Source organism: Mustela lutreola, chromosome 3, assembly GCF_030435805.1.
Source record: "Mustela lutreola isolate mMusLut2 chromosome 3, mMusLut2.pri, whole genome shotgun sequence".
In the NCBI taxonomy this organism is placed as follows: domain Eukaryota; kingdom Metazoa; phylum Chordata; class Mammalia; order Carnivora; family Mustelidae; genus Mustela; species Mustela lutreola.
Window position 1 is genome coordinate 203423727 of NC_081292.1, and position 23631 is coordinate 203447357.

The 23631-nt window shown below is 41.3% G+C and overlaps 1 protein-coding gene across 1 annotated transcript in view; it reads right to left on the reverse strand.

The window, feature by feature from the left end:
• SLC39A10 (solute carrier family 39 member 10) overlaps positions 1-23631 on the reverse strand; it is a 133664-nt gene that overhangs the window by 65261 nt on the left and 44772 nt on the right. The gene's annotated exons all lie outside the window — the stretch shown is intronic.

Consider the following 23631-nt stretch of genomic DNA (forward strand, 5'->3'; position numbering starts at 1 on the left):
GTCTCCGGCAGAGCTCTCTGCCCACCCCACAGTTCATCCCCAAGCGCGCTCCCGTGGGCCTCCCCGGTCCGAAAGGAAAAGTTGAGTTCCGAGAGCGGTCGCTCGTTTATGATCAGTCCTGAGACGCTGGCGACTTGCCAAGGGCCTCCACCGCCTCCGACTACCCAATTCACCGATGATTTCCTAACACCCAACGGCAAAAACTCGTGGTCCAGCCCAGCGAGTGCGTGGGCTCCTGCCTACCTCGTGCTCATTCCTGCTCCCATTCCTTTGCTCACACCATCCCTGCCGTCTGAATGGTCTCCTCCCCCTTTCTTAAGCAATTCATAACCCGTACTTTCTTAAAAGGTGGCTCCGGACACCCTCCCTTTGCCGCAATACTCTGCTTCCCGCAGTTCTTTATCTTCCCGGCGAGGCTTCTCCGTGTTCGGCCTGGCGTGCCTGTTTCTACATCCAGCCGGAATCCAATACCGTGAGTTCTGGGGGTGCCTTACTGATGTCTAGCAGAGCGCACTACACCATGATCAATAGTAATAGCAAGCCTTCCTGTGTGACAGCTACTCCCTAAGTGCTTTACATACATACTAATAACACGGCGAAACAGATATTACTGTCCCACCCCAGGAAACTGAGGCACAGGAAGTTAAGTAATTTGCTTACGATCCCAAAACCAACACAAAGGAGAACTGAAATCCAAACCCGGTTAGTGTGGCTACATACCCTTGCTGTTCAGCGTATCTTCTTTGGGAATCAAGATTCCTTGTTTTGTAGTGCTACAAAGAACATCTGTGGGGTGCTTAGTAAATGTGGTCTGTCAAGGTACTAAGCTTCCCATACCCCTTCCTTCTTGTCTGGGAAAGTCATTCCATTGACCTACTGCGAGTTTCCACATCTGTCATTAGGCAGACAGAACTCCTAACGTGCAGGGGAGAGATCAACTCTGGTCCTCACTTGAGGCCCCACCATAATCACTAACTGTGGGAGACCATGACCATGGTCCTCAGATTTATGGACCTATTAAGGGAATTGGTCTAAATTTATTCTAAAGTGCTTGGATCTCATAAAAGCAAAACTAAAGTCCTTAGATTTCATAAAATTAATATGGTGCATCTAGGTACAAAACATTAAAAGCGTCCAAATGACCCCTATATATTAAAGCTCATAATTATCTTACTGACCACATTATCATCAATCAGTGCCTTTACCATATATGTAGTATCCTTCTGCTAAATACCAGTAAGATACAGTACTTGCATCCCTGTATCTTAGGGTACCCACAATGCTTTTTCATTTTATAAGGGTTATTTAATGGTCAGCTGGTTCACGCAAGTGCAGCTGAACTGATTCATCACATATTCAAATCCTTCCAGACAAGCTGGTCAACAGCTGCAGTTTTAAGTCAATTCCTCCAGCCCCTACCCCTGCACCAGCCCTTTCTCTCAGGATTCTCCAGACCTCCCACATTTCAGGAACCACTGGGTTAACTCCTGGCTAAGGGGGGAGGGGGCGGGCAGGGAACCTACAGGACCCGCTTGTTATCAAAGACTTTCATTCTAATTGGTTGGTGCCCTTGCTTTACCAACTGTTACATACTTTAAATATCATCCTTGCATAAGACTGTAGGGTAGACCCACCTGAAAACAGACCGTGTCTCCTCCCCCTTCTTTACATTTACCCAAACATTCATCCATGACCAAGGAGATGCACTCTGATTAGGGCAAGATGAAGAGTAGTAAATGAGCTGCAAACTAGTATATTACTTTTCCTACTGGGAAAAGGAATCTCAGCAAATGACTTGAAGGCTTACTCAAAACCACCTGCTGAGTTAAACAATGGAGTGCTGCAAAAGTATCACTGTAATGTACGGTTTATTTTTGCCTATTTCCTATATAAGGACTGTATCAGTAAGGAACTTCTAATATATTAGAAACATAGAACTTTTAAAAAACATTTTACTTAAGAAAGAGAACGAGAGAGAGAGCGCGTATGTGTGAAAGAGAAAGGTAGCGGGGAGAGAGAATCCCAAGCAGGCTCCTTACACAGCCGTGAGCCTGCTCCTGAACCTGAGACCATGACCTGAGCCAAAATCAAGAGTGGAAGAACACTAAAGCAACTAAGCCACCCAGGCATGCAGCATCATAGAACTTTCTAGAAGGGTTACTCTTTTTTTTTTTTTTCCTATCCACCCCATTTGATTCATAAAGAGGCTCACCTGAACTATGAAACTCACCAGAACTATGAAAACAGTATAGATGATATGCAAAAGCTTGAGGGGAAAGAGAGACTACTAAATTATTTGTAAATGGTTTACTTTTCATTTGTTTTACTGATTCACACTGGTTCAGTTTTATTTCACATATCTAAAATATTAAGCATGACCAATCTACCTTTTTGAGTCATGATATAATAAAGCCAATGGCCTAAGGCACCTGGGTGGCTCAGTCTGTTAAGCATCTGCCTTTGGCTCAGGACATGACCCCAGGGTCCTGGGATAGAGTCCCCCATTCAAGCTCCTTGCTCAATGAGGAGGCTGCTTCTTCCTCTCCCTCTGCTGCTCCCCCTGCTTGTGCTCGCGCTCTCTCTCTCTCTATCAAATAAATTTTGCTCTTCAGAGGATTAGAAAAGAACCAGCTGCAATAAATACAGAAAATAAGAACCACACTTCCTACCTCAATCCTTACTTGTGACTAAAGGAAGTCTATGTCATAATCTTGGTTTCCCTCTAGTAGAGGAGAAAATTGTCACCATCCACAACAAAGTTAAGAACTTTTAATTAAATTTCTAAAGAACATTACTGATTTAAAGACATTAGACCTTTCAAACAACTGTTCTTTCCATGAATTAAAATGAGTAATAACTAAAGATTTTAAAAACTCCTTATATTCATATTCAGTTTAAACTCTGATTTTTAGGGGCTCCTGGGTGGTTCAGTTGATTTAGCATCTGCCTTCAGTTCAGGTCATGATCCTGGGGGGCATGGGATGGAGCCCCAATTCCGGCTCCCTGCTCACTGGGGAGCCTGCATCTCCCGCTACCTTTGCCCCCCCCCCCGCTCCCTCTGCCCCCACTCTGTTGTGCTTCCTCACTCACTCTCTTTCTCTCAAATAAGATCTTTTTTTTTTTTAAAGATTTTATTTATTTATTTGACAGAGAGAGAGAAAGATCACAAGTAGGCAGAGAGGAAGGGAAGCAGGCTCCCTGCTGAGCAGAGAGCACCATGTGGGGCTCGATCCCAGGACCCTGAGATCATGACCTGAGCCGAAGGCAGCGGCTTAACCCACTGAGCCACCCAGGCATCCCTCAAATAAGATCTTTAAAAAAATAAAAATAAATAAACTGATTTTTACTTGGCCAAAAAGTTTGGTTCAGACAAAGTCATGCCTAGAGGAAAGAGAACAAGGAAGACTAGATTATACGGATAATCAGCCCTGAGTTCGGAGGAGTGGGTACAAAGTATCAGGAAAAGGGGTTAATGAATTGAAAAAAGAATATATAGGGGCACCTGGGTGGCTCAGTGGGTTAAAGCCTCTGCCTTCAGCTCGGGTCATGATCCCAGGGTCTTGGGATCAAGCCCCGCATCAGGCTTTCTGCTCAGTGGGGAGCCTGCTTCCCCCTCTCTCTCTGCCTGCCTCTCTGCCTACTTGTGCTCTCTGTCTGTCAAATAAATAAATAAATAAATAACTTAAATATATATATATATATATATATATACACCTAGGCCTCAAAATTAACAACTGTCTACTCACTTTTGGAGACTATGTGTTTCAGCCTGGACACGGAGGACAACCACTCCAGGTCGGAAGCCAGAGAAATACAAAAGGCACGCCCCATTTCTAATTCTTGAAGCCGTGTAGCACTGTGTGACGTCTACCATGTCAAGCCCACGGTCAGGACGGGAAATGGGTCTGTGGGGCAGTCATTTGCTGATCCCTTGAGAAAGTACAGCTCTGCCATCTCCTCTAAATACCCGCCATTCCTAAAATTAAGACAGACTGAGAGTTTGCACGGAAGCTGTCGCCCTTTCTAATGAGGACTCATTGACTGGTAAGACCATCCTCCGCCACAGAGCCCACCACTTTGGGGAGGGTCCAAAGGCAGGGAGAGCGCGACCCATCCCGCCCTGGTGAGAGACTAATTTGACTGATGTGCCTGTCCAGGGAGACCGTTCTGAGTCGGTAGGCATACGCAATAAAATGAGCTTCAGGTTATCTGCACAAACGAAAACAGACTGGAGAAATGCAACAATTAGAGAAATGCAACAAATAGAACAGCTCAAACTACTCCCCACCTCCAGTAGGAAAGTTCACTTTATGTCATCTGCCTAGATGATGCTAACACTGCACTAGGCAGATCCCCCAGTCTGGGTTCATCCCAGCACAAACCCAAGAACTTTTAACATCAGACAGGAAGGAGAACAACAACGAGAGGCTTCAAGTTCCTGATTTACTATGTCAAGTCCTTTCGAAAATGGGAATGAGCCGAGCCTAGAAGCCACGATATCCCCCAGAAGGAGTGAAAAGAAGCGGCTCACAGCCGGAGCCACGGTAACTGGCGGATCACAGCTGGCCCGCGTGATGGTACCAGGAAGACGTCTTGCCCCAGACCTAGTCGATGGTGCTCACCAATCCCTGCCATTCCACATTTAGAACTTTATTCCTGGGACTTGAAACCAAAGGGACTTTGACCCTAAGGGATGTTACTACTATTTTATTACCTATTTATACTGCTGCAAAAATATTTTTCATACCTTTTCTGAAGAAGATGGAGTTTTAAGAAGGGAGGAAATATGACTGCCTCGCTTCCTCAGGGTAGTATGGTGCACAGAGACAAAAGGAAAACCAAACAAACTGCCAACTTCTCAATCTTGCTTCTAGCCAGCCTTGTTCACTCACAGAATCCGAAGACGAAGAAAACCAGTAGGTCCAATAAGCAGTCGCTTCACCCAAACGTGGGGGCCTAGATGCCAACAGGCAGCAATTTGGGGGTATTTTAGAACTCCAAAAGCACAGGGAAAGAAAGAAAAAAACAAAACTAAACAAAACAAAAAACCAACAACTTTCCAAACCTTAACTCTCAGTCCAAAGGAACTAAAAAGGCCACACAAAGAATCCACATGGACACTGCAAATTTGAAGAGGATTTATGGATGAATTAGCAGGAAGTTACCATGTAAATATTTTTTTAGAAGATTTTATTTATCTGAATGACAGTGTGCGCACATACAGGAGCAGGGAAGGGGCAAAGGGAGAAGGTGGTGGAGGGGGAGAGAAGCAGACTCCCTGCTGAACCCAGGGGGCCAACCCTCTCCAGCCCATGACCTTGAGATCATGACCTAAAGCCAAAGTCAGATGTTTAACTGACTGAGCCCCCCAGGTGCCCCTCCATGTAAGTATTTTTTAAAGCGGATCAATTGCTTTACTGGTTAAAATTAATAAACTCATTTTTAAAATTCATTTAAAATGTCATCACGTAAGAGCATATTTCAGATCCTGCCTGGAGATTCCAAGATAATTAATGAGACCCATTTTACAACTGACATTTATGAAAACAAATACATCTTTTAAAAATCAAGATACACTAGGTTTTGCTTAACTAACATTGCTTACCTTTATTTATTAAAAATTTGACAGCAAGAATGCAGCAAAATTCTAAACATCAGGGAAGGCAATAAATGAATTGTCAAAACAAGAGTAGCTTTTATAAAGGGATTTCCACATTTTTCTTGCACTGTTGCTAAGTAAAGCCCAAATTATATTTTATTTTTACTAGAATAAGCCATTTTTGCATTCTTCATAGAATCCCATAAACCACCTCTTTGTACCATTTCACATCTTTAGAGAGGTCTAGATGCTCCCCCCAATGTTTTCTGAGGAATAATTCTGGCCGTGGTCAATAACTAAGAACCTACTATGCTTAGCTTGCTTCCTCGCAGAGGAGCTCACCTGCAGTCGGTACTTTCATCAACTCAGGTTTCATTCCAATTACAGTGACAGTTCCTTTCCCTAGGCAATTAGGGTTCACAGTCTTTCTTCCCACCCTAAATACAGGAAGATGTCCAGTCTGAAATGCGTCGATCAGTTTAAGTGAGTTAAATATGGTATTTTACCCCCGTATAGCCCTGCGAGGTAAGTATCATTATGCCCATTTCACAGATGAAGAAAACTGAGGTGGTCACATAGCACGTGGCAGACCCAGGACCCCAGTGCAAACAGTCTGGCTCTGGAGGCTGTGCTCGCAACCCCCGCATTACTTTCCCTCTCCTATCAAGGCTCTCCCAGTTGTTGTGAGGAGACCTGTATTAGTTTCTCTGCAAAGGTTGGTAGTTTAAAAAAAAATCTGTAGAACCATAAACTGGTGGCTTTTTGGTCTGTAAACATTGCAGGTCAATGGAAATTTTAAATGGAACAAAGAATAGCATAGAAACATTTCAAGGTACTTATAATGTGAACATTCGTTCTTTCTTGCTTTCTCTTTCAGCTTGACTAGCTTGAATCAATTCCAAGGGAGATGTTTATTCCACAGTCTCTTAAATTAGAAAGTTAATTAGCCAATCCGGCTATACATTTAGTTGAAAGCTTTCCCCTCTTTATGGCTATTTGATATAGTTGTTCAAGTATTTATTTATACCAGTAAAGTTGTATTAAAAATTAAGTAGAATCAAGTGCATGTTAACAAATTGGATCAGTCACGTAAAAGTGAGCTATTAACGTGCTCATCGCTAAAGTCTCGGTCAGGTACAGGCAAATATATCCCAGCAAATTTACAGTGAAATCCACTTAGGGGATTAACTGTTCACTCCATTCCAGTCCTTAGACATGGCTCTATCCTCTGCAAGTCTCCTTGGAAAAACAGACCAGTGTTAATTAAGGGTTGGAAATATCTTCAAGCAAAAGTTGGTGTCCCTTTTATGCTGGCAAGCTGCTCTTGTTAACTAGCTAGGAAATGAGGGTGAGTAAAATAGGATTCTTGCCTTTCGGTAGCTTACAATCCGGTCAAGGAGATCATAAAAGAAGGCAACTTCAGAACAGTATGGAAAGTGCTATACTGGAGCGAGGCAGGTTGCTGTGGCAACCAAAGCAAAAAGGCCTTCAAAGAGGAAGTGGCATCCAAGGTCTGACTGAAGGATGAGTAGGACAGAGCCTAGTAAAGGGCAGAGGGCAGAACAACGCAAGGAGAGGGGCAAAATGAGTAAAAGGTTGGTTCTCAATTGGGGAACTGAAACCCAGGGTGCTGATGTGTGTTTTTGACATACGGGAATAGAGGAGTGAGTAAACTGGGTTTTTGTGTACCCTGCAGAAGAGTGTGAACGCTACCCTGACGGCAGTAAGAGCTCCTGAAGGACTTCAAGCATCATGATCACAGTCGAGGGGGAAGTAGGTAAAACCATTAGTTGGGTAGGCAGAGTAATGCCTCCCACCACCCAGGGCAAATGATGTCCACATTCTCATCTCTCAAACCTATGAACGTTAGTATACATGGCAAAGGAAAAGTCAAGATTGGGGACAGAGCTAGGTGGCTGGTTAGCAAACCTTCAGATGGGGAGATGATCCCAAATTAGCCGGGCAGGCTCCATGCGATCGCAAAGGCAGGCAGAGACAGGAAAGTCCGAGGGTGCTGGGACTATGGAAACCCGCAGTGATGATGCTTATGTTGCTCGAGGAAGAAAGGCACCAGCGAAGGAGCGTGGGTGGCCTCTAGAGGCTGGAAAAGAAGGGAAAGGGCTCCCTCCCGAAGGCCTGTGGCCCCGTGAGACCCATGTCGGAACTCTGGCCAACACAACTATAAAATAATGTATGTGTATCGTTCTAAGTCACCAACGCCCGAGTAACTGTGACAGCAGAAATAGAAAATGAATACGTTAGCTGTTATACAGCAATAATCCACATGTGAGGTAATCATGGATTTACAAAAAATGCTGATTTGGCAAGTATCAAGGAGATAGAATCCAACCAGGAAGCCTGGCTGCGTTAACTTAGTAGCCGTGGCCTTGAAACACCCTTCTTAAACCTCACCGTTCTGCTGTGTTCAGTACCTCAAAACTGAGCGTCATGTGCAGGGTTTTGTTTGTTTTACTTTCTACTTTTATGAAAGCAATACATTAACATTAGCTCTAAATTTCAAATAGAAATCACATGCTAGAATACAAATGAATCATGAAAACATTATGCTAAGAGAAGTACTTTGGACACGAAAACAAGTATTGTACGGTTCTTCTGATATGAGACACCTAGACCAGCACATTGAGACAGAAAGTGCCAGAACCAAGGTTACCACGTGGGTAGAGGAGAGGGTGATGAAGAGAATGGGGAGTTCATGTTTAGCGGGGACAGTTTGGGAAGATGAAAAAAAGATGAAAAAAGTCTGGAGAAGGGTAAAGATGGCTGCACAACACTGTGAACTTACTTAATGCAACTGAACTGCAGACTTAGAAATGGCTAAAATGGTAAATTTTGTGTATATTTTACCACAAGAACAACTATGATGATTTAAATCCATTTGATTTTATTGTATAGTATCTTAGATATTGTATAATATCTTAATATTGTGTAATTTCTTGCTAGCAAGAAAGAAATGGAACTTTCTAATGGACTTTGCTTCATCTACTAATACTAATAAAATACTAATAAAACCTGTTTGCTTCAGTGTCAGACCTTAAAAAAATGGCTAAAATGATATACTCGGTTATGTATATTTCACCACAATTTTTAAAAAATTAAAATAGAATAGAAACAACAGTGTATTACCAACTCTGGGATCTACTTCCCAGAACAGAACCTTCCATTACTTTAGCTTTGCTCCGGGGAATCACGTCCGTGTGTTAAAATGGGATGCTTAGCCTGCTATCTCATCAATTTTAGGTGTCTGCTGTTGACTTTCAATAAGGAAGACCGTGGGGCGCCTGGGTGGCTCAGTGGTTAAGCCGCTGCCTTCGGCTCAGGTCATGATCTCAGGGTCCTGGGATCGAGTCCCGCATCGGGCTCTCTGCTCGGCAGGGAGCCTGCTTCCTCCTCTCTCTCTCTGCCTGCCTCTCTACCTACTTGTGATTTCTCTCTGTCAAATAAATAAATAAAATCTTTAAAAAAAAAAAAAAATAAGGAAGACCGTGATTTAACTCTCTTAAGTACACACACTGGTAATCTGGGAGATAAGGGAATCTGCTCCTTACGCGGATTTTCAAACGCCCTCTTGTTCCAGACATATCGTTCACCTCCTCTTTCACAGGGGCCCAGTGCTTACAATGCAAGTGTTTCTGGGGTGCTAGAAGCCCCCACAGGCTTCCTTCTTCCTGCTCTTCCCATTCCCACGGTCTATATTCTCTGAGCAAAGAGTTCACTATTTCCTTTCTATCTTTCAAACTGTGTATTACTTTTGCCCATTATCTTCCCTGTCTTTATAGCTGCATCTTCGTGACTTCATGACTTCGTTTTTGTCATCTTTAGTTGAGAAAAAATGAACACACATGTTCCATCAGCCGTGTTTTACCAGAAACACTCCAGGGTTGCTTTTAAGATTAAATGAACTAATAGAGGTAAATAAGATAACGTAGGCAAAATGCTTTGCTAAGTCCCTGACATCTAATAAGGTATAATCAAAGCCACAGTGAGGTCCCCATCAGCACCACCATCAATTACCCACCAAAAGGTTGTTAGTACGGACCACAGTGGAATTTCATAAAATACTGCTTACAGGGCTCCTGGGTGGCTCAGTCAGTTAAGCAGCTGCCTTTGGCTCGGGTCGTGATTCCAGGGTCCTGGGATCGAGACCCACATCAGGCTCCCTGCTGGGCAGGAGTCTGGTTCTCCCCCTCCCTCTGTGGCTGCTCCTCCTGCTGGTGCTCTCTTTCGCTCTGACAAATAAATAAAATCTTTAAAAAATATATACTGCTTACAACAGAGTATCACTTGATTTTCCAGCGTTAATAGCATTTGATGAAGAATCCGGTCTTTGTTGTTGTTGTTGCTGTTGTTTAAAGATTTTATTTATTTGAGAGAGAGTGAGAAAGTTCATGAGTGGGAGGGAGGGGCGGAGAGGGAGAGGCAGACTTTCCCACGGAGCAGGGAGCCTAACACGGGGCTCGATCAGGCCTCTGACCTGGAATTTGTTTTTCTTTGGGGGAAAACAAAAGGTGATTTTCATGGTGTATCTATACGGCACAGTGCTCTGCAGCTGACGGACGATCTAGATTCGACCAGAAGCTGTCCCATCCTTTCGGTCTCCCTTTCTCCGAGAGGCCGTCTCTAACTCGAGAACCCTCTTCTCCTGCACTAACTCAACATGATTCTCTTCTCATTAGATACTGTTTTCTTTCCTTTATAGTTCTTATCAGGTTTAAAGCCCCCTTCCCCCCAATGTGTCCCCCTTTCTGTGTGTCTTTAGTTGTGTTTTGTTCCTAACCAAACTCCTCCAGAAGAAGGGCCACGGGAGCCGCCATAACTGACGAGGTCCTCTTCAAGGCCCAACAAAGTGCTTTGAATGACTGCTTTGACTGAGCAGAACGCCGGGTGTGTAACCCTGCAGAACTTCGTATAATGAGACGGTGTGTTTGGAGAAATAAACACGTGGAAGTAGTCTGTAAACTCCATTAATAGTGGCAGCATTTGGGGAAGGTTATCAGGTTTTTGTAACTTCTCTATCCTGATACTGTTACTACCACTGCTAATGAAGTTGCTGAATGTTTTACCAGGCATCAGAACTTTCCTACGTCTTAAGTCCACACATGCACTTTCTTATTTAATTCTCACAACAACCTTATTTACTGTCATGATACCCAATTTCCTGACAAGAAAATAACTGCAGAGAAGTTGTGTAACTTGCCCACCTGGGGGATATCTGCTAAAGTTCAAACCCACAGTCTGAGCTCAAAAGCCTTGATCTTAAACCACTAAGCTATTTATCGTGTGTGTGTATGTGTGTGTGTGTGTGTGAGAGAGAGAGAGAGAGAGAGAGAGAGAAGAAAAATGTACTTGCTAAATTCTCAACTCCCATTTTAAGAAATGAAGGGCCAAATTGTTTTTGCCAACAAAAATGTTCTTCTGAAGCTATAAAGATAGCAGTGGCTGAATCACTAGAACGGCAGTGCCAGCTCCAAACAAGTCCACGACCAAATCTCCTCTGCTCACACTTAGGCTCTCTGGAGGCACAGGTAGACCAAGGCTTCTACAAGGTACCTAAGCCGATGTTCTCCAGTCCTCACTTGTGTGTGGTCTATATCCTGGGAGACCCAGAATATGAGCCTTTTATCCTCTAAGGGCAGAGAGTCCACAAAAAACATTATAAATATCTTTACATGAATCATGTGCCTGCCATTGTGACTACTACTCTTAAAGTCTCTAGAATTTACATGAGATAGAGCGGCTACTTCTGAGTGGGTCCAGCATAAGCCTCTTCCTGTATGTTTTCCAGTTCCTTAGAGTTTTATGTTAAGACACCTGATTTATTAGCAACGCTACAAATGTAAACAGAATGTATCTTGACCCTTTCAGTTGATATTGATTGCAAAATAACCAAGTTCTTTAGCAGAGATGCTTTGTTTCCCTTTGTAAACCTTTTATTAAATGGGAACCACACTTGGGAAATACTTGCACCTTTGCTACATCATCAAAGACAAATGTTATGAATCATCTGAATCATCCTTTATGTTCTAATTTTGCTTTTACATCTGTATAGATAAAAAAGGGAGTAGGAAATGGAAATCAGGTATCAAGAGAATTATCTGAATTTCCAACTTCCTCTGCTCTATTAAGCCCCTGGGGAATTGGTCTATCCAAAGACTAGGTCAAAGACTAGACCCTAGAGAATGGCTCCTATTAATTAAATACCAGATCCAATACGTAATTATGTCCCTTAGGACTTTGACCAAAGGTTGAAAGACAAAGTCAGAAAGCCTGAAAGTTTGGAAATCTGTGTGTGTGACATTAGGTTCAGAGGGCTCAAGTGCCTGTGTCAGGCCAGGTGGCATTTCTGCTACTGAACTAAAGACTGGATTGGAAAATTATAATGACCACATCTCTTTTTAATTTTCCTAATTGGTATCTGTCAAAGCATGTCTTTTGAAGCATTTCAAGTCTTCTCATCTGGAATCTACAGCTAAATAAACAGTGAAAATTTAGCATTTCATTACAGCAGCCTGTTTGGTTCCTAATTTGAAGAATCCAATTGTAAAAAGAAGTATGAGCTAATCGGGCCATTTTTAATACTGGCTGAATATTGGATAGCATGGATTTTTTAAAAAGATTTTATTTATTTATTTGACAGAGAGAGATCACAAGTAGGCAGAGAGAGAGGGGGAAGCAAGCTCCCTGCTGAGCAGAGAGCCTGATGTGGGGCTCGATCCCAGGACCCTGAGATCATGACCTGAGCCGAAGGCAGAGGCTTAACCCACTGAGCCACCCAGGTGCCCCAGAAGTTATTTTTTCATATATGGTAATAGTATTATGCTTCAAAGAAAAAAAGAGTCCTTACCTCTTAGAGATATATACACGGATGTATTTACGGATGCAATTAGGGAGTGTGTCGGTGATGCAAGACCACTCATCCAGGAACCACTGACAGCGGATGATGGTTATACGGGTGTCATTTTACTATTTTCTCTGCTTTTGTGTTTTAAGAAATTCCGTGACAGTAAAAAAATAAAGCATTGTAATAAAACCAAATTAGACAAATATACAACTAGCGTCTATAATGTTCAAGGAATTGGTGCAAACGATAGCACGTGAACAGTTTTATAAATCTCGAGTTTTTAAATGTAATTTTGCAAATGTTTCAGAAGTAGTCACTCTTCCATCTGTATTTGTGTAAGAACTTCAAATACAGAATAAGCTTTGTATGTGGAGCGATTCTGAAATAGCCATGTATATCAGCAGTGACATCAGCTGAGAGGATGCCATCGTACTCTGCCTGGCACCTTTTTAAAGTAGTAAGACTGGTCACGTGTAAGGCGAACTGTGCACACCCTGAAAATGACGAAAATGTGACTTGTAAATTATTTGGCTTCATTCCAAAATAGAGCCATCCTCTTTGGCAGAAACAAACAAATAGAACTAATTTGCAAACCTAATTGAACTTTCAAGCTACATTTAAAAATGAAGCTCTAAGGGGCTCCTGGGTGGCACAGTAAGTTGGGCGCCAGACTCTGATTGAGCCCTTCATTGGGGTGCCCACTCACTGCGGGATGTGATTGAGTCTCTCTCTACCTCTGAATACCCTTCCTCCCCACCCCTGTGTCTCTCTCTAAAATATGTAAATAAATCTTAAAAAAATATAGCAAATAACACAGATTTTTCATTAACCTCTCTAGTGGTTCTCTCCTATCTTCTTTAAGGGCTTTGTCCTCTGAACATCCGTAAATGTAGGCAACTTCTTCTGGATCCTCTTACTTACCATTCTACACCAGTGTTTGCAAAGAGTGTTTTCAACATCACTTTCATGAGCATCAGAGACTCTAGGAATTCTTTTATTAAAGACACAATTTCCAGTGTCACCCCAGTGAACCAGCATCTTGGACACAGAGGCCCAAATCTGCATTTTAAGTTACCTCCTAGTTAATTCTTACCAAAGAAATCAGGATTTAGAATTACTGTTTTATATACTCACTCTGGGTAATCGTGTCCAACCCTGGGACCTGTTACTATTTATAGATCTGTGACCCCTATCTCCCTGTTTTCAGACGGCAGCGGTCCACTTGATTCTCACAGGCACCTCTTAGAACGGAGGATGTCCCACACCCAACACTCTCTCCCAATCCTGCCATACTGCCTCTTGTTTCTCCCAGTTCTCAAAATGGTTCTGCCAAAGACCCAACAGGGATGAAAAAAAAGCAAAAGCGACACAGTTGTTCCTGCTCCCTCTCTCCACTCGCTCTCTCCTCAGGACTCTGACTCTCCTCTCTCACCACACTCGAGTCACTCCCTAGTGAAAAATACTATCATTTTTGCCTAAAACTCACAGACCTCTGGTAGACCCACCTGCAATCCACTCCGCTCAGTGAACATGTTAGTCATCACTCTCCGGTGCCATTACTCGCAAACATAAACTTTGCAAAGCCTCCTATCACCGTTGGGTGAAACAGTTTTGCCGGCAAACCACATCCTACCTACTCTGCGCCCGTGTTACCTCCGCAAATTTCTCTCTATTTCACTCTACAGTCACACTGCCCAATATAGTGGCCACAAGCCACATGTGGCTACCGAGTACTTGAAATGTGGCCCGTCCAATTTGAGACATACTCTAGTGTAATCCTACATCAGCTTTCTCAAATGTGGTTTTAAAAAAAAGGTAAGAATGTCTCATTAATAATCTTTCAGACTGACATGCTGAGATGATGTAATTTTAAATATATTAGACTAAAACATCCCTTTTTTAAAGATTTTATTCATTTATATGCGAGAGAGATCACAAGCCGTTGGAGGGGCAGCGGGAGGACCGACCGCCTACTGAGCAGGGACCCCGGCGGGGGGCTCCATCCCAGGACCCTGAGATCGTAACCTGAGCTGAAGGCAGACGCTCAACCCACTGAACCCGGACTAAAACATTCCTAAAAGTAATTTTACTTGATTGTTACTTTATTAACAATCCGTAGCTGGTCTGCACTATACTTCTGTGGGATAACGGCAGGTCCAGAGCTCCATGAGCTCGCCTTAGTGAAAGACTCGTTGCCACCTCAAACGTTAAACATTTTTCCTGGTGGAAAGTTCACTTCTCCGTAGCTCCTCCCCCTCCTTTATCGTCCCTCATCTCCTACTCATCCTTCAAGATTTAGTTGAGTTATTGCTAAACAACTAATTACTGCTAAATCACGAACTAGTTATTGCGAAATAACTAGTCATTGCCCTATTCCTTTTTCCCAAACCAGTTTCGGGTTAGCTGTGCTTCCTAAGTGCTTGCCCATCCAGCACGGAGCCTGCACTGGTCTGCACCCACGGCTTCCTGGTCGACCCCAACCCATGCCTCCTATACTCGCAGGCTGCTTGTTAGCAGGACTGTGACGTGGTCAGGGTAGTATCCTCAGATTCGAGTTCATGGCTCAGTGCAAAGCAGATACAGACTAACTACTGACAGAATGGGGGTTGGAAATGACTTCTCTGGACCCAAAATGTGAAACGTGACTGTTAATAATATGGGAGGAGTCATGGATTAATACCGTCTCTTCATCCTTAACCTATCCAAATCCTGCCAACCAACACCCTTCAACTGTCTTGCTTCTTTTGTCACCTGCAACATTCTGAAACTTCACTGGTTAATTCAAATGAGGAAACGATCACAAAATAAAATGAACACAATTTCTGTCTTCTAAATATTTTTAAATTCCTATATGGCTAGAAGATATTCACTGTGAGAAATATTACCTATTCACTGGAAAGCATTTTTATAGCATTTCTGAAGATCAAGTCTTTGCAGGAATTTAAATGAGACCTAAAATCAAGTTTTTTTCTCTATAATCCTACACTGCTGGCATTCAGAGAAGTTTGGAGTACATCAGAAATTCTGGCATACCCACATTATAATTAACATTTACCACATTACTCTCCATTAAAAGCAAAAAAATTAGGGTACAGCACATATAAAAGTGGTAAGAACAGTTATTATTTTCTCAGTTGCATCAGATTATAAATTTTAAGTGGTGTCCTCAATGTCCACCCCATTTAACTACTCTGGGTTTTGGGTGGGTTTTTTTTGTTTTTGTTTTTAATGCTTAGGGCCCTTTCATGGCATAGCGAGGATTTTCATCTATCTGCATTTTTGTGATATTAAAATCTCTAGAAGACTTGGGGCACCTGGGTGGCTCAGTGGGTTGAGCCTCTGCCTTCAGCTCAGGTCATGGTCTCAGGGTCCTGGGATCGAGCCCCACATCGGGCTCTCTGCTCAGCAGGGAGCCTGTCCCCCCCCCCCCCACGCCTGCCTCTCTGCCTACTTGTCATCTCTGTCTGTCAAATAAATAAATAAAATCGTTAAAAAAAAAGTCTTGAAGACTTAGGAAGAGTAAGCCTCACCTTGATTTGCGGTCCAACGTTAAGTGTTTTCCTTTAACTGCTTTACCACTTACTACTTCTCAGCACAGTCATGCTTGTGCTCACTGCACGGGTGAAACACTAACTCAACAGCCACAACTGAGCAGGGCTGCGTGGCAGAAACACAGAAGCCACCGGACACACTCCTGACCACTGAGGCTGGAACTATTTGAGCAACAACTGAAACGCAGCTTTGAATTACCACCCAAAGTACAAAATATCCAAGAATCCACACTGCCAGAAATAATGATTAAATAAATTTTAAACTGAGGGAGAACAGGGGCACCTGGATGGCTCAGGTCAGGATCCCAGTGTTCTCCGCTCTGCTGAGCAGGGCATCTACTTCTCCCTCTCTGCCCCTTCCCCTGCTCGTGCTCTTACTGTCTGTCTCTCTCTCAAATAAATAAAATCTTTTTTTTTTTTTAAATGAGGGAAAACAGACAAACATCCCATGCAGAAAAAATCCAGATAATTTATGTAGATACTCTGTCTTGGGGAGGGGCATAACTCCCCACCTAAAGCATGGCGTACGCAGGGCTCCCCTTCCAAGAGCACAGTATGAAAAGATGGGGGAGGGGTAACTTGGCAGTGGGGAAACCTGACAAACCCCAACTCAGCCAGGTGAGCAAGGTCAACATCAACAGTGACAAATTATGTTGATAGTGTGTTATCTTTGATAGAATTTAACTAAAACAGCACTTTTAAAAACTCTGGGGTCATCCTAAAATTCAGAACCCCGTCTAATCATGAGCAAAAACATCAGGACCATTCTACAACATACCTGACTGATCTCTTCCAACTGGCATGCTCATCAACAACAAGGAAAATCTGAGAAACTGTCCCAACCAAAGGGAACCTACGGAGGGAGCACGACTAAGCATCACGTGACAACAGGGTGGGACTCCGGGACAGAAAATGGACACGAGGTAATAAGGAGATCTGAATAAACTGTGGGCTTCAGTTAATAATAATATACTCATATTGGCTCATTAGTTGTGACATATATTATGTCCATGTAAGATGCTAACAGGGAAACTGGACGTTGGGCCTGTCAGAACTATCCGTACAATCTGCCCTTTTTCTTTGTATCTAAAACTGTTCTATGAGTGCCTCCGTCAGAAAAACATGCCACTTTTGATTCTGGAGTCATGAATTCAAGCCCCACATTGGGTGTGGAGTTTTGTTTTGTTTTGTTTTTTAAGATTTTATTTTTAAGTAATCTCTACACCCAACATGGAGCTCCAACTCAAAACCCCAAGATCAAGAGTCACACACTCTACCTTGCAGCAAGGCACATTTGACTGCTTTGGCTTATCACTTCATCTATCAGAGGGAAAGAAATCTTACCAGTTCCTAAAGCTTCATGTGTGACCTTCATGTTAAACACTCCAAGATCTGTATTCTAAGCCCAATCTCTTTGTTAAAGGTCAGAAAATACTTCCAATTGCTCAGTGGACATTTCTACCTACAGACTTTCAGGAACATTAAACTCAGTATGTTCAAAGGAGAAACCCTCATTTAAAACCCTAATCCTGTGGCTCCCAATGTGTCCTCAATCATGATTAAGAGTGATCTAATTTCCCCCAGTGATCGAATGAGAGCCTAGCAATGACTGTTTTCTTTACAATCATTAACCTCTCTGGTTTCATACAAACATTGTTTAATTCTATTTCTACATGCTCCCTTTACTCTCAATGCACTAACTTTTTTGAATAATTACCAATCCATCATTCAAAACTTGTGGAGGCTGGAGGTGTGCCCAGATATAGCCGAGAACTCCAGTCCTGATATGAGACAGAGACATGGAATGTCACTGTTTTGTGTTCCTTGAGAAGGAAACAGGTCCCCAGTTTGGAGCAAATACCACTGTGTTTTTAGGGACTGACCAGAGATGCAGGGTGACCCCAATGCGCATAAGGGCAACGAACTGCTTCTGTCCATTTACTATATGTAGCTTTTGAAGAAAGATTCCCCTAGAAGCTGGCAGCCCATTAACACTACAGTGTATCCCTGTCCCTGAGACCTGAAAACCCTTTGCCAACATCTCCCAAAGATCAGCCAGGGTTTACTGATTGCCACATGTCACTGGGAAAATTCTCCTTCAGCTTAACTATAGCAGATCATTGCTCTAATTAAGCCATTAACCACCCTGTTAATAACCACCCTGTTAATTGAGACAATATAAAATCACATACACCGGGGAGACTGTCGCTAAGCCCCAGAAGGTAAATCTTTGATTGGTCTAAACCAAACCAAGTGGTTCTCAAACTTTTTGTACTCTTAAAACTACTGAGGACTACAAAGTAAATTTGTTATGTGACTTGTACCTATCATTATTTACCATTTTAGAAAATAAAAATTAAAGTTTTTAATTTAGTTATTAATTCATTAAAAAATAAAAGTAATAAACCCATTACATTTTAATGTAAATAATAATCTTATGGAAAATAACTATTTTTCAAAAGGAAAGATTTGAGAATTCTGGCTTAACAGAAAATGTAGATGTTCATATCTGCTTCTGCATTCAATCTGTTGTTTTGTTTCAAGTACATTTAAGAAAATCCAACCTCATACAAATAAGTTTAAAAAAAAAAAAAAAAGAAGTGTTTTAATAGCCTCTTCAGAAATTTTTGCAGATCCTTCTTTGAAAGGATACTAAAACTCAAAAGTGGTAGCTCCTCAAAGGTTAGCTAAAATGTAGAATCTGAAAACAGATCCATGTGACTATGCATAATGCACAAATCTTTTAGTCTATTTTGGTCTTAAAAGAGATCTATTACCTTTGAGAGATTGTGCAACATGCGTTAGTCATTGAGAAAATACTGGTTCACTGAGTTATGCACATCTTTGAAATGCTGACACCATTCATCATACCATACCAAAAGATCCCTTTTGTTAGTATCAGCACTGGTATCATCAGAAAAAGATAAGTACTGGGAAGCTTTCAAGCTCAGAGGAGTAGATGTAAGTTACCCAGTATTCTAATTTTCACCTGAAAGCTTGAATTTTTATCATTTGCAACAAATATTGTCAGCAGATTTCCTTAAAGTGACAGGCATTATTTCTTCTGTTCATTTTCAAGAAAAAGTCTGCAAAATACCCAAGTCTGAATAACAGTATTTTGTTCACCTGTTTTTCAGGTTAAAAAAATAACATTAGAAAAGAAAAGTGTTCCAGGAAAGCAGCAGCCATTTCATCTTAAAAGTCAAACAATCACACAGTATGTGACTGAGAAACAAAAGCACTTCAGTATGGACCAGAAAATCACAGCACACTTTGTAGCCGGCAGGGAGACATACACTGACTACTACTAGTGCATTTGGTGCCACAGCCTTGATTTTGTACTAAACAACTGGGAGTTATTACCCACCCCTGGTCCTTTTATACCATCAGTGGAGTGAAAAAGGCAAATGATATCTTATCATTGTTAGAGGAAAGGATTTTCACCTTGTGAACTCCCTAAAAGGATCTGTGTCTCCAAGGTTCCAGAAACCACTGCTGAGTTAAGCCAATATGATGTTCCATTTCATTTGCCAATTAGTTCTGGATTAGGGATGTGACATAATTCTAGCCGAAAAGCCAATGGGACCTCTGGGAACGGTTTCTTTCTTCTAATAAGACATGTGGAAACAAATTTCTGTTTTCTGCTTCTGGACTTTGTCATCTACTTGGGAAAACTAGAAATAACCTGCCCAAAGGGACAAATAACACACTTTTGGAATTTGGAAAAGTGAAAAGATGGAAAACATCTGGGCAAAGTGATGTCATTGATGAATCAATGAATTATTCCACTTTGAAACTACCCTATCTTTACAATTCTTGTTAAGTGAAATGATAAGTACATTTCCTTATGGTTTAAGTGGCCTTAAACAGGTTTTCCATTCAAGTCCAAGCCATTTTCCATTCAAGTCCAAGCCAAGTCCTTGCCATCACTATGCAAAAGACCCCAAGAGCCTGATCACCAGACTTTGATGCATTCCAAACTCCCTGAATTGGGCAAGCAAAACGAAGTTATTATCAGCCATGTAACTGTAGCTAGAAGGAGGCTTACCAAGCTGAACAATTAAAACAAGTGTCTCCTATAGAGACAACTCAAATAAAACACACAAGATTAAATATTAATATAAACGTAAGAACCATAAAAGGGATCAGAACACCAAAAATTAAGGGAATCGAAAACATTATTCCTGAATTATGGAGTAATCAGGTTTAGAAAGGAACCAGGTGTTCAGAAGCAAAACTCCTGGAATACATTCAAGTGTCAAGAAATCAAACCACAAATTACACAGTAGACTCCTAGGAAAGTATGCATCATTCTGTGTTATTACAACCTACGTTCTCTGCCACCAAGGTTGAAGATACGGTCCTGAGTAAGAGAAGTAGTCAAATACATTTGTGAATTATTAGTTTACAGTAAATAGTTTTCAAACTAAAACAGACCTATCTTTTGATACCCGCATGTGGGTTTGAAGATTTATCTAATTCAATTATTTTTAAATCTCGCACAGTAAGATAAACAAGGGAAATACTTAAAGAAATACAGTAAGAACAAACTGGTCTTATAGATAGGAAAAAATATGTATCTCTGTTTTTAAATTTCGATCTACTTGCCCTCTGTGTGTCAGTAAAAAAGCAGAAATGCTTCACGGCTATTTGTACTTTGCAAGATCAAAGTTCCTGCCTCTAAAATGTAGCCCACTGCATAAAGACTGGCTTTAAGGAAATAGCAATCTCTATAAAAGTCAACATTCAACTCCTCTAATGAATAATAATTCTATTATTAAATGACATACGTTTTAAGCTCAGAAATTAAATACAACTGAGTTACTTACATCTTTTAATTAATTTTGACCACCTCTGGAATAAGTAGATGTTACCACATCAAGATATATTATTTTAGAGGTTTCAAAATAAAGACGTGGCGTCCTTTTGCCTTCTAGTGCTTTCTGGACCTAGAAGAGGTCTAGGAATGGTCTAGATTCTAAGAGGACTGGATGAAATCATGACTTAATTCACATTAGCAGATCAAGCACTACAGTTGTTTAATAAAAGGAAGGAGAATGCGAGCTGAAGCCCTTTCTCTCTATCTGAACTACATTGCAATTCAACTTCACGGAAAATATTTTGATAGGAACAACAAACCATTTAACATCTCTGGGCATTCCTTATCTCAAATCAAAAACATGATAAAACTCCTCTTGTCTGCTCTCAAAACAAATACGAATAAGGCAGACCTCTAAAATCCTCGACCAGAGAGCCGAAGCAATCACGAATAGGTTACCTGAGAGTCACAGCCATTGTATGACGGCATAGCTTCAGTAATCGTGTCTTATAAAGACAGTGCATAGCCCTATATACAGTAGTTACTCTGTATTTATTGAAGTGCTCTCTCCTATTTCATAAATAAAATCTAACTGTTTTGTCCTTTATAAACATTGATCAGCATATCAATAAAATTTTCCATTGCTTTCTATGTTAAAATGTAGTAAAATCCATCTTGTGGTTATACTTTGCCCACACAGTGTTACAAATGCACATAGATGTTACTTACTGGTAAATTTTTTTTTTCTTTTCTAAGATTGTATTTATTCATTAACGCATGCGCTTGAGAGAGAGAGAGAGACAAAGCAAGGGGAAGGCAGAGGGAGAAAGACAAGCAGACTCCTGCCCACAGGGAGCCCTACATGGGGCTCGATCCCAGGACCCTGAGATCATGACCTGAACAGAAGTCAGCCACTTAAGGGACTGAGCTACCCAGGTGCCCCCTGGTAAATACTCTTAATCACAAATTGAGATTGCTTTCAAAGGCTATTTTTCAGAAGTAATTCCAAATCAAAGACCCAGCAAGGATTAATCTATTTCCATTTAATCACATGTTTTTTAACCAACCTGAAGCACTAACAGAAAACAAGGTATCAGCAGCTTTTAATTATGGTTAAATGAGTTAAATTACGATTTTATCTAACAACCTGGTTTCATTTTTTAAATAGGAAATAAGTCCTTTGAACTCTGGAGTAATATTGTGTATTGAGCTATTGTTGAAGATGTGGTTGAATTTCTTTAAACAGCTGTACAGCCTGGGGCTAAGATACGTTTGCTGTTTAACAAGAGAATGAATTTTTTAATCAGAGATTCAATTTGACATTCTAAACATAGATGTCAAGTGAAATAACTAGTTTAATCCTTCTAGTAGTAGTATGGAAATATTTCTTCAAATTGTCCCTTTCAATCAGGTGCCAAAAAATTGACATGAATATTGTTAGCCTTGTCAGCCATCAGAAAAGAAATTTTGCCAAGTCATTCATATAAGTGTAAGCACTTGCCACGTGCTTATATTAGGTGAGAGAGTCTCCTCCACCTGAGACTGTGGTCCGCAGCTCCACAGCTGTGGTTGTACGCAGACACAAATGATTTCAAACTCACTGGTGCTACTGCAATGATCCAAGCAAAAGATGCTTATACAAAAGTAGTAACAGATTTGAGATCTATTTGGGTGGTAGAATTGATAGGACTTAACCTGGATAGTAATGTGTGCAGGGGATGAGGTTGGGAGATCAAGAACTCTTTTTTTGGTATGAAAAAAACGTATAGATAAAGGAGGTATCTTTTACCAAGAGGGACAAGATTGGAGGAGGAGCAGATTTGGAAGTGGTGGGGGTGGATGGAGACTTACTAGTTTGAGCTATTTTAAGCTTGAGATACCTGAGACATCTCAGTGGAGATGTCAAGTGAGTAATGGAATATCCAGGTCAAGCTCCAAAAAGAAGTGTGAGTCAGATAATAAATTTGGAGTTGTCAGTGTTTAGATGATATTCAAAGCCACCAGACTGGGTAAGATTGCTCCAGAATAATTGGAAAGCATTAAAGAAGGCCCAGGATCTCTGCATAGAAAACTTGTCCTACCCCATTTTTTCTAGACTAATTTCTCGAGTATTTAGATCTCTCTGCTTAATTTTTTCAAAAGACTTTTCTTGACCCCATAGTCTAAATTAGGCACCCTGACCCCACAATATGTCCTCAACCTCTTTCTTCCAAGTATTCATCATAATTTGCAATGAATTAGTTGTCTTTATTTACTTTGTATTTGTCATTCCGCTAAAATGTACGTTTCTTGAAGACAGAGGCCATTTGCTTTTAATCTGGATCCCCCACTCCTGGCATGTAATAAATAGTAAGTTAAGTGTTAAGAAATGAATGGAAGTGGGTGTGGCTATTGACTGAATGGAAGATGGCCCCGCTAAGGGGATAAGAATTTAGCAGGTGTGTTTGTGTGTGTGTGCATGTATATATTTGAAATTATCATTTATCTTAAACTTTCCTAAGGGAAGAATAAATTAAATAGCAAAGGATTCAAGCATTCTCATTTACTCACTCACTCTCTGTGGAGGGTCTGTGATATATGAATGTTTATGGGGAACTTTGTATGTTCAGAGTACAAACAATTCATCAACTGTACAAGTGTTCTATCATAAACTCCCAGGGTTTGGAGCCAACGTTATTCATCTGTACCTCCCTCGAGGCTCTCTTAGGCATGGTGGGCAGTCCAGAAATGTTCATTGTTTCAGTGCACCCTTTAACTGCTACAGTAACACATTTATCGGCGTGTTTCAGTTATAACTTTAGTA